The sequence below is a fragment of the Mandrillus leucophaeus genome, unplaced genomic scaffold (genome assembly GCF_000951045.1).
Source record: "Mandrillus leucophaeus isolate KB7577 unplaced genomic scaffold, Mleu.le_1.0 Scaffold107, whole genome shotgun sequence".
Lineage (NCBI taxonomy): Eukaryota > Metazoa > Chordata > Mammalia > Primates > Cercopithecidae > Mandrillus > Mandrillus leucophaeus.
Window position 1 is genome coordinate 3658284 of NW_012098876.1, and position 9396 is coordinate 3667679.

The 9396-nt window shown below is 36.7% G+C and overlaps 1 protein-coding gene across 5 annotated transcripts in view; it reads right to left on the reverse strand.

The window, feature by feature from the left end:
- The window catches only part of RBMS3 (RNA binding motif, single stranded interacting protein 3), an 822470-nt gene that overhangs the window by 556580 nt on the left and 256494 nt on the right, over positions 1-9396 (reverse strand). The window lies entirely within an intron of this gene.

The window sequence follows — 9396 nt, forward strand, 5'->3', positions numbered from 1 at the left end:
AGTTTAACATGTAATGAAAAACTTTTAATGGAGAAATGATTTTACAATCCAGCCAATGAGATTACAGGATGATGCATTTACAATCTCACACAAATTATCAAGGTGCAAACAAACACAAAGTGACATTTTCAAAATCTTTATTGTAATGTAGTCATTACCATCTCTAGCACACCAAGATTTTTGCTATATAAAGGTGATATGTTTTATTGCTTCAATTCAGACTTGTTCTAAACACCCCTAAGGAAAATTGGTAAAAACACCTAAACCCCTTTTTCTGACAATGGAATTCCATAATAAAGAACTCTTAGGTAAATGACCTTGTAAGTGTTGTGCTAAATTACTCCATTATTTGCAGTCAGTTTTATTCACAGGAATAAAATACACCTTTGGTATTTAGTTTAGCAGTGTCCATAAAACCAGTTGCTAATATATATCCTATTGTTGACTGTGTTATTTTTTTCTTTTCTCAATTTGTGTTGGGCTTTATTTTCTTCAAATTACTCCATTTAATCAATAATCTCTCCCATCATGAAAACTTTTATCCAATTAATGTTACAGTTATAATTCACGAAGTTTGCATGATGACATATGACATGAGTGCATAATATGTCAGCTATGCTGCTGAAAGCTAGAGAACTGAACTTGAAGGCTGATGAATGATCAAGGCTTATTTAAAGTATGATTAATTTGTCACCATCTAGAAGATTTGATATAAATTATTCTAAAGCCCCACTGCTAAATATCTTCATGATCCAAAAGGTTAAACTAATTCCAACAAAATCTATAAATCTAAAATAGACCATCTTAAATATCTTAATGCTAACTCAAGGTGTAAAGAAGCTTTGGGAAAAAATTATCATATTTAACAGATGTAAATTATCTCCAACCTGTGATATGCCTGTAAGAAAGACAATATTTTTATTGTTTTCTTCCCTATTACAGAATATGAATTTAAATAATAATTATGAAATGAGATAACTCTTAAAATAATGAGATAAACCCATGACCTTGTTTTACTCAACCAAGACAAATGTGAGGGAAAGCCACTTTAGTTACCAATTTCAGAGGCATGACATATCTGGCTATTTCTCTCTTTCCTTCCGCAGAAACTCAGATTTCTTGTTTAAGGATAACTGATTGAGTTTCAAAGTCGAATCCACTTGGTAGTAAAGGCTTAGCTCAGGATGTTGCTGCAACATGACCTTTGTCCCCACACTGTTGAGAAGAAAAAAGACTATGTCCTTCAGAAACACTGCTGCATCTACAGGTGGCAGGTGCTATTATTATGTGAAGCTGGAGCCTAACGGAGTAAGATAAATAGGAAACTGTACTCACGGAGTTACAAGGACGGACATCAGCCTGGTCACCTTTCTTAATTTGAGTCATAGCGTTTAATTACTCTTGTGTTTACATTTCCATGAACAAAATGGACATGAACATGCAGCGGATATAGGAGTGACTTAAGGAGTGACCCACAATGTTGATAGAGAAATGCTTGGTGAATACTTACTTGGCTTTTTAATCACAGGGCATTTAATGTTCAGCAGAACAAACAGGTTAGAAATAGATTTTTTTAAGCTTTATAGTTAGAAATGAGTGAAGTATAAACTCCAAAAGGGGCTTTATTTATTTATTTGTTTAGAGACGGAGTCTCGCTCTGTTGCCCAGCCTGGAGTGCAGTGGCGCAGTCTCAGCTCACTGCAAGCTCCATCTCCCAGGTTCAAGTGATTCACCTGCCTCAGCTTCCAGAGTAGCTGGGACTACAGGCATGCGCCATCATGCCCCACTAAGTTTTTGTATTTTTAGTACAGACGGGGTTTCACCATGCTGGCCAGGCTGGTCTTGAACTCCTAACCTCGTGACCCACCTGCTGCAACCTCCCAAAACACTGGGATTACAGGTGTGAGCCACCGTGCTGGGCCCTATTTTTATTTTTTTTATTTTGAGACAGGGCCTCACTCTGTCACCCAGGCTGGAGTGCAATAGCGTGATCACAGCTCACTGCAGCCTCAAACTCCTGGGCTCAAACCATCCTCCCACCTCAGTCTCCCAAGTAGCTGAGACTAAGGGCATATGCCACTATCATAGATATGAGTTCTTGTTCATGTTGCCCACGCTGGTCTCAAACTCCTGGGTGCAAATGATCCTCCTGCATCAGCCTCCCAAAGTGCTGGGATTACAGGCATGAGCCACTGTACCTAGCCCAGAGGGGGAATTTAATAGCTAATAGTTAAAAATAACAGCATTTAAACGAACCCGGAAAGAAGAAATTTCCATTGACCATTTAGGCTAAATGCTTTTGGTTTATGATAACTTCATAATTGACTGGCATAAAACATAGCACTTTAAAAATTCTAAAAAAAAAACTATGTAGAAATTCAAAAATCCAAGTAATACTACTACATAGGTATCTAGTGGCTTAATTCATTCAAAAGACATTTTAGGAGCCATGTTTCTCTGATTTTTTTTCACTTCACAGAGTGACGACTAGAAGGCCACACACATAAATGTGTTCTATTGTTTCCCTTTACAGTGTTGTTGAGTTGCTTTGCACTAATGATTTTTTAACTTGTTAAAGAATTATGTTTCACAATTATTCTTGCTGTTATTTTTAGAGACTGGGTTTGGCTATGTTGTCCACGCTACAGGGCAGTGGCACAATCATAGCTCATTGTAACCTGGAACTCCTAAGCTCAAACAATTCCTTGCCTCGTACTCCTGAGTTGCAAGGATACAGGCATATGCCACCATGCCTGGCTAATTAATTTTTTTTTTTTTTTTTTTTTTTTTTTGTAGAGACAGAGTCTTACTATGTTGTGCAGGCTGGTCTTGTACAGTTACTTGTAAGAGCTTGGAAACTTTTTCCAATCAAAATTTTATAAAGAACCATAATATGTGCAGTGGGCACAGTGTTGGCAAGAAGGAAACTGATCCCTGTTCACTTAGCTTCCCCCAAATCAGAATGGTACCTAAGAAATGTATGTTGAAAACTGGTAGTCCTAGGAACTCTTGTCTTAGGACATACCAACCTAAAAAGCACCATGAAAAATAAGCATAACAGGTCTGTGGAAACATATATACATATATACGCAAAATTAAAATAAGATGGAAAGATCATATATAGATAGATCATGAATGATCTTTCAGTCTAATTTTCATTTTGCAGACAAGTGAAAGATAGAAGACCTAAACAGTATATCAAAGTGACTATCTAGTTACTAATATTAAGAAAAAAGAGAGGGAACAAGTGACATGTATTGAATGGCTGCAGTGTTATCAGGCACTATGCTAACTCAAGCCTTCTAAGACTTAGAATGGCTCCCTTTCTGTTATTCCAAGGAACACTGTAAATGGACTGGAGACCAAAATAGTCAGCCAGGCTCCTAGATGAATGTACAAGTAATGGAAAAAGAGGGAAAATACTAGGGAATTGCTACGTGACAAAAGACAGTTTACACTGATCCCCAAATGGGTTAACCAAATGTGGCTTAACTCTCTTGGTCCAAGTTCTATTTTTGTTCCTGAAGTTTGTGTCCAAATTTGATAAATACTGAGAGGGATAGAGGATTAGCATCACAGTCATTACCAGGAAAACATCCTGCAGACACACAGAACTGCATTTTCCTTGCTGCCACAGCAAGAACACTTGAGATGCTCAAACACCAAGGGAAGGGCGCTTATTAACAACAAAAACATCAGACGCCACAACCAAGGACACATGGAACATCAGTGTCTCATATTCTATAAATACTGTCGCTACAAAATTCCGCTCTGAAAGAGATGAGGTTTTCTTTTCAAATCGTATCATTTGTGTCTCCTCATAAATGAAGTGAAAAAATTGAGCAAATAAAGAACAAAAGACATATCTCATAACAAGCATAAAGGTGGATGGCATCATCATGCAGTCATTAGTTGAAATAAACAAATGAAAACAATCCACGTAAGTCTCATGGTTGAAGCCTGACTTACACAGCATTTGACTAGAACAGTCCTTCTCAAATTTTATTGTGCGTAAGAATCATCTAGGGATCTTGTTAAAATGCATATTCTGATTCAGTAGACTTGGTTTGATACAAAGCCTGCCTGTCTGGCAAGCCCCCAGGTGATGATGATGCTCCTGTTTTGTAGACTGTTTGAGTAGCAAGGAAACTGACCACCATTCTCCTGGTAACAAAATATGAAGTTTCCATTCCTCAGTGGATGAAACTGTCCTCGGGGATGGCACCATCGAATTGTCCCTGTTAACTTTTCACTTTGTTAAACTCTCACATTTAACAAATCTGAGCTCTGCAAAGATGTAAGTATCCCTGGGAGGAATAACCCATTAAGCTCTTGAGAGGAAAGGGTATTCTGATCCCATCATTTTTGGGACATTTTAACTACATGTTTATGGATACAAAACCTTTTAGATCAGATTGTGTAAGCATTGAAACACTTTCATAATGTATATTCCAAAATCAACTGCATTTAGCCAAGTCCATTTCTTTATTAATTTTACGTACATGGCATTAAAACATTTCCTTTCACTTTTTGGAAATTATTTTCTGTGTCAGTTATTTTTCACGCACGTTTTACAAATTGTATTTTTTGTAGTCCACATCGAGTTTTATCATTGAGATTTTCTTTGGTGGCTATTACTTCCACATTTCCAAATTTCTGGGGTGGAAATTTCACAATTCTAAATTTGGTTTATATTATTTGATTTTTCTGGAATGTTTACAATGTGCTCTTTTAGCTGTTGTCAGAATCGGTGTTGATTAATTCCTGTACAAATATGAATTTTATAAAAGAGGGTTTGCATTTATTTCTCAGACAAACAGCCTAAAACGGAAAAGGCTCTGGATCCAGCTATACAATAGGTCAGCTTGGATGAGTATTGGGGTAAAAAAGGCTTTTGAGGTGAAAGAAAAAGTTCCCAGAGTGTGTACAGCAGGGGATGCCTAGCGGAGGGAATGCAAATCTCAGAGGACAATGAAGTATATTGGAATGAAGAAAACATTTACTTACTATCCAATAAAGCATATCATCCACCCTACCCAGAGTGTTGGGAAGTGAAATCAATTCTCTGTCTATCCTGTAGCATAGCATTTTTTTTCAGATATTTGCTTCTTCCAATGATTATCCATATGCAGTTATGAAGGGCTACTGGAATTTTATAAACAATTTCATAGATGCCATTAACTTAAACAATCCCATAATTTCACAATTATAATATTTGTGAGTTTTGCTTTCAGTTCACAAAGTAGAAAATGAAGCTTTATTCATTCTTAGATAAAGCACAATTAGGGAATTGATCGTTAGACCTCACCAAAAAACCCATATCTATAGTGATCATGTTATTTTGCTATTTTCCAGTGGAATGGCCTATATGAAAAATTTGAAATGTATTTTAAATTAAAAAAATCAAAGTATCTATGGGATATATATACTCTATGATTATCTGAGTTTACGCTGTCTTTAAAACAGAAAGGTATTTTTTAAGATTTAGATTAAATAAAGTAATAAAAAAGACTAAATTCTTCTCACAGAATCATGCATTTTCAAAAACGTAAAATTTTATGAATTTATAAAACATGTATGCAAATTGTGCTCATCTGTTTTGTTCCTTCTTTCTCTCTCCAAACTTTGCCTCTCTCCACCTCTTTTTGCCCCCATGGCCATAAACTACATTCATGATAATTCTAGAAGTTATAGACACAATTCGGAAGATTAGATCCTGTTTATGATAAAACCTCTCAAATATGATATGGTTTCTGGGTCTTCTATCACAGAGTGCATATACCCTTGTCTGAATAGTTACAATAGATCAATAAATACACTCCCATAAGTGCACATTTTTTATATTCATTTTCAATTCTAAAATATGAGCACCAAATCAATGACAGATTTTATTTTTTCTCAAAGACAACATAAGAGCAAATGACTATTCTGCCACCAAAACAATTTCTAGAAAGCAAATTTTGCCAGGCACAGTGGTTTATGCCTGTAATCCCAGCACTTTGAGAGGCCAAGGTGGGTGGATCACCTGAGGTCAGGAGTTCAAGACCAGCCTGGCCAATATGGTGAAACCCCATCTCTACTAAAAATAAAAAAAAAATAAAAAACAAACAAAAAAAATGAGCTGAATGTGGTGGCACACACCTGTAGTCCCAGCTACTCAGGAGGCTGAGGCAGGAGAATCACTTGAACCTGGGATGTGGAAGTTACAGTGAGCTGAGATCGTGCCATTACACTCCAGCCTGGGCAACAAGAGTAAAACTCTGTCTCAAAATAAAATAAAATAAAATAATGAAAGCAATTTTTAAAATTTTCAGATGTTTTTCAATATGGTACTCCATCAAAAGTAAGGTTTTAAATCTCTAGACAAACATACGTAAAATTAAAAACAAATTCTGGAGTAAGCATGAAATGCTGTAGAAATTACAAGTATAAAATAATCACGAAAATGTAATTGATAATATACCTAAGGTCAGGAGCATTCTAAGTGACCAATATCTGACATATCAAAGACATTGGAATAATGTGTGCTGATGTGGTTGGTATAAATTTTTAGATCTGAAGATCTGGTACTACGTATAGCACTTAAAGGTATTCGTTAAGCTTGCTTGCATTTGTGGGATGGGCACAGTGGCTCACACCTGTAATCCCAACACTTTGGGAGGTCAAGGCAGGCAGATCACTTGACGTCAAGAGTTTGAGAACAGCCTGGTCAACATGGTGAAACCCCATCTCTACTAAAAATACAAAAATTAGCTGGATGTGGTGGCTGGCGCCTGTAATCCCAGCTACTTCAGAGGCTGAGGAAGGAGAATTGCATGGACCTGCGAGGCAGAGGTTACAGTGAGCCGAGATCACTTCATTGCCCTCCAGCTTGGGTGACAGAGAGAGATCCCATCTCAAGAAAAAAAAAAAAAAAAAAAAGCTTGCTTGCATTTGTGGATGTTTCAACATGTTTAGCATTTCTTGATCATGTAACCTGATTTGTTTATGCTTCTTTACAATCAATCACCAGTACAGTGTTTGAGTATTTGAGGGTAAAAAAAAAAATAGACTAAGAATTTTTAGATCATGTCTGCTATTTATATGTGAAAAGTCTAATTATAAATCAGGAAGCATTTCTATATTAAATTAAAGTGGTGTCATCTTTATGGTGTCAGTTGATGACACCACCTTAATATAAACCAACAGTTAAGAAATATGAAATTTTTAGGACTTTAGGACTTTAGGATGATGGATTTATGCAGAACATGAAAAGTATACAGCAGAATTTTACACAGAAATTAAGATACCCCTCATACATACTGAGCCCCTGGTTATGGAGTTGCTCAGCAAAAATTCAGTCCCAGATTCACACAAATATCTGAGTTCCAGCCAACTGCTTCCTGATTCTGAAGCTTAATTTAATCATCTTAGTGCAATGCACTAGATCCGAAAAGAATGGTCTAAATCCTACTTTAGGACTTTACTTGTTTATATGGCATTAGGTAGTGAATGTAGCTAATGGAGGTTCAAATTGTAATTCTGTTTTTTAGTACTGAAGTTTTAGTACTATTTAGCATAGTTTTCATTTAAGTAGTTACTTTGCATCTTCTTCTTTTTTTTTTTTTTTTTTTCACTATACCTAACAATCACATCTGAAACACTATTGTCACTCACTGGGTCCTCCTAGATATCGTGGCCTGGTACACGCCAAGAGAATGCTTTTAAATATTTCAGAATCAGCAGCAGTAGATCTCTGTTCTACAATTTTAAACAGTCCCTGCACTTTTTTACAACACATATAATAAACTGACAGGTAACTAGAGTCCATTAATAAAATAGGAATAGTTAGGTTGAAAAGTTTGGAGGCCAGGTAAAACAGGGAACGGCTGAAAATAAATGCTTAGCATGAAAAGAGATAAAAGGGAGGGGTGAAGGAAGAGTAAGCAACAGGCAATGAAAGAGAGATGAGAGAGAAAGAGAGGAAGGAATTGGATGCAAGGAGTTGGGAAATATTATATGCCTTCAAATATTAATTAGATGGCTCATATTAGACTTATTTATTTGCTCTAAAGAGATGAAATAAGGACTAAGTATAGAAATTATAAGTAGGCAGAGTTTAGCTGTCCAGCAAATTTTACACCAGTGGCATCTCTATTGGAAGTACTAAAAATAGGCTCTAAAATCCCTCTCAGAATTGCCTAGAAGACCAGATGTGGCCCAGATCACTGCTTCTCAAACTTTACCTTGCTCATGAAACAAGAAGGGGTCTTATTAAAATTCAGATCTACATCAGCATTTATGGGCTGGAGCCTAAGATTGAGCATTTTTAACAAGCTCACAGGTGATGCCCAGGCTGTCCCTCTGTGGACCACATTTTGAGCAGTTAGGGACTCCCTTAAGGAGCCTGCTCACTGGAAATATTAAAGTATTTCCTCAGGTAGGTGGTAGAACAAAAGAAATGAAGAAAATCACAAGAGTCAGCGACACTACATGCTCAAATTTCATTGATAAAATAGCTAAACCATCCCGTCTTTTTCGAGGCAGAAAATCGCTGGAAAACAACACTTCAGTGATAATAGCATAAGCACTGAGCTAATGATACTAAAATGCCCTCAAAGAAAATTGGCAGCAGTTCCAGATTCATACCCAGTGTAGACAACGGTGAGGAGCTTGAAACTGAAGGTAACCCCTAATACTAAAATTGAACCCTGCCAGCTAATACCACGTTTACACAAACCTGTGTTTAGGGGCAAAGATTGAAGATTGAAGAATTCAATGAGACAAGTATCTGAATATGTTGCACCATTGAGCCATAGTGGGAATGGAATTACAAACCAATACACTGAGCTTTTCTGTGTTCCTACTGACCTTTGGACTCAAGGAAACCCAAAAAGGAAAGAGAACTGGCATCTCAGTTGCATACCATGCTACTTTTAATAAGCTGCAAGATGTTGCTGCCCTTGAGAACACTGCTCCCTATTCTGTGCAAACAGCTTGACTGAGGGCCAGCTGAAGGGATGTCACTCGGTCAACAGGAAGTGAGTGTGGACAAAAGGTCCAAGTTTAGGAATGCCTCTCTGGATTTTATTTTGATACAGAGCCTAGTCAAACTTGGTTCTTGTGGCCAGAGCCAGAATAAAAAAAAAAAATGTGCTCACAGCCTAACCACGGCCTTTTTATTTTTAGTTTTTCATTTTTAAAGGCATAGTCCTTAATAACACAATCATATGCAGAAACCCGACTCGAAGAAAAGCTGGAATACAAGAGAGGAGCATGAATTTCTTAAATGTTCTTTCCCAGTTACATTTAAAATGTTTGTTAATGTTTTTTCTCGCTAAAGGAAAAAAGGTAAATATATTTCAGATACTTTCCTTTGCTCTCTGTAGCTTGAAGAGGTCTTTTTTTCTTTTCCTT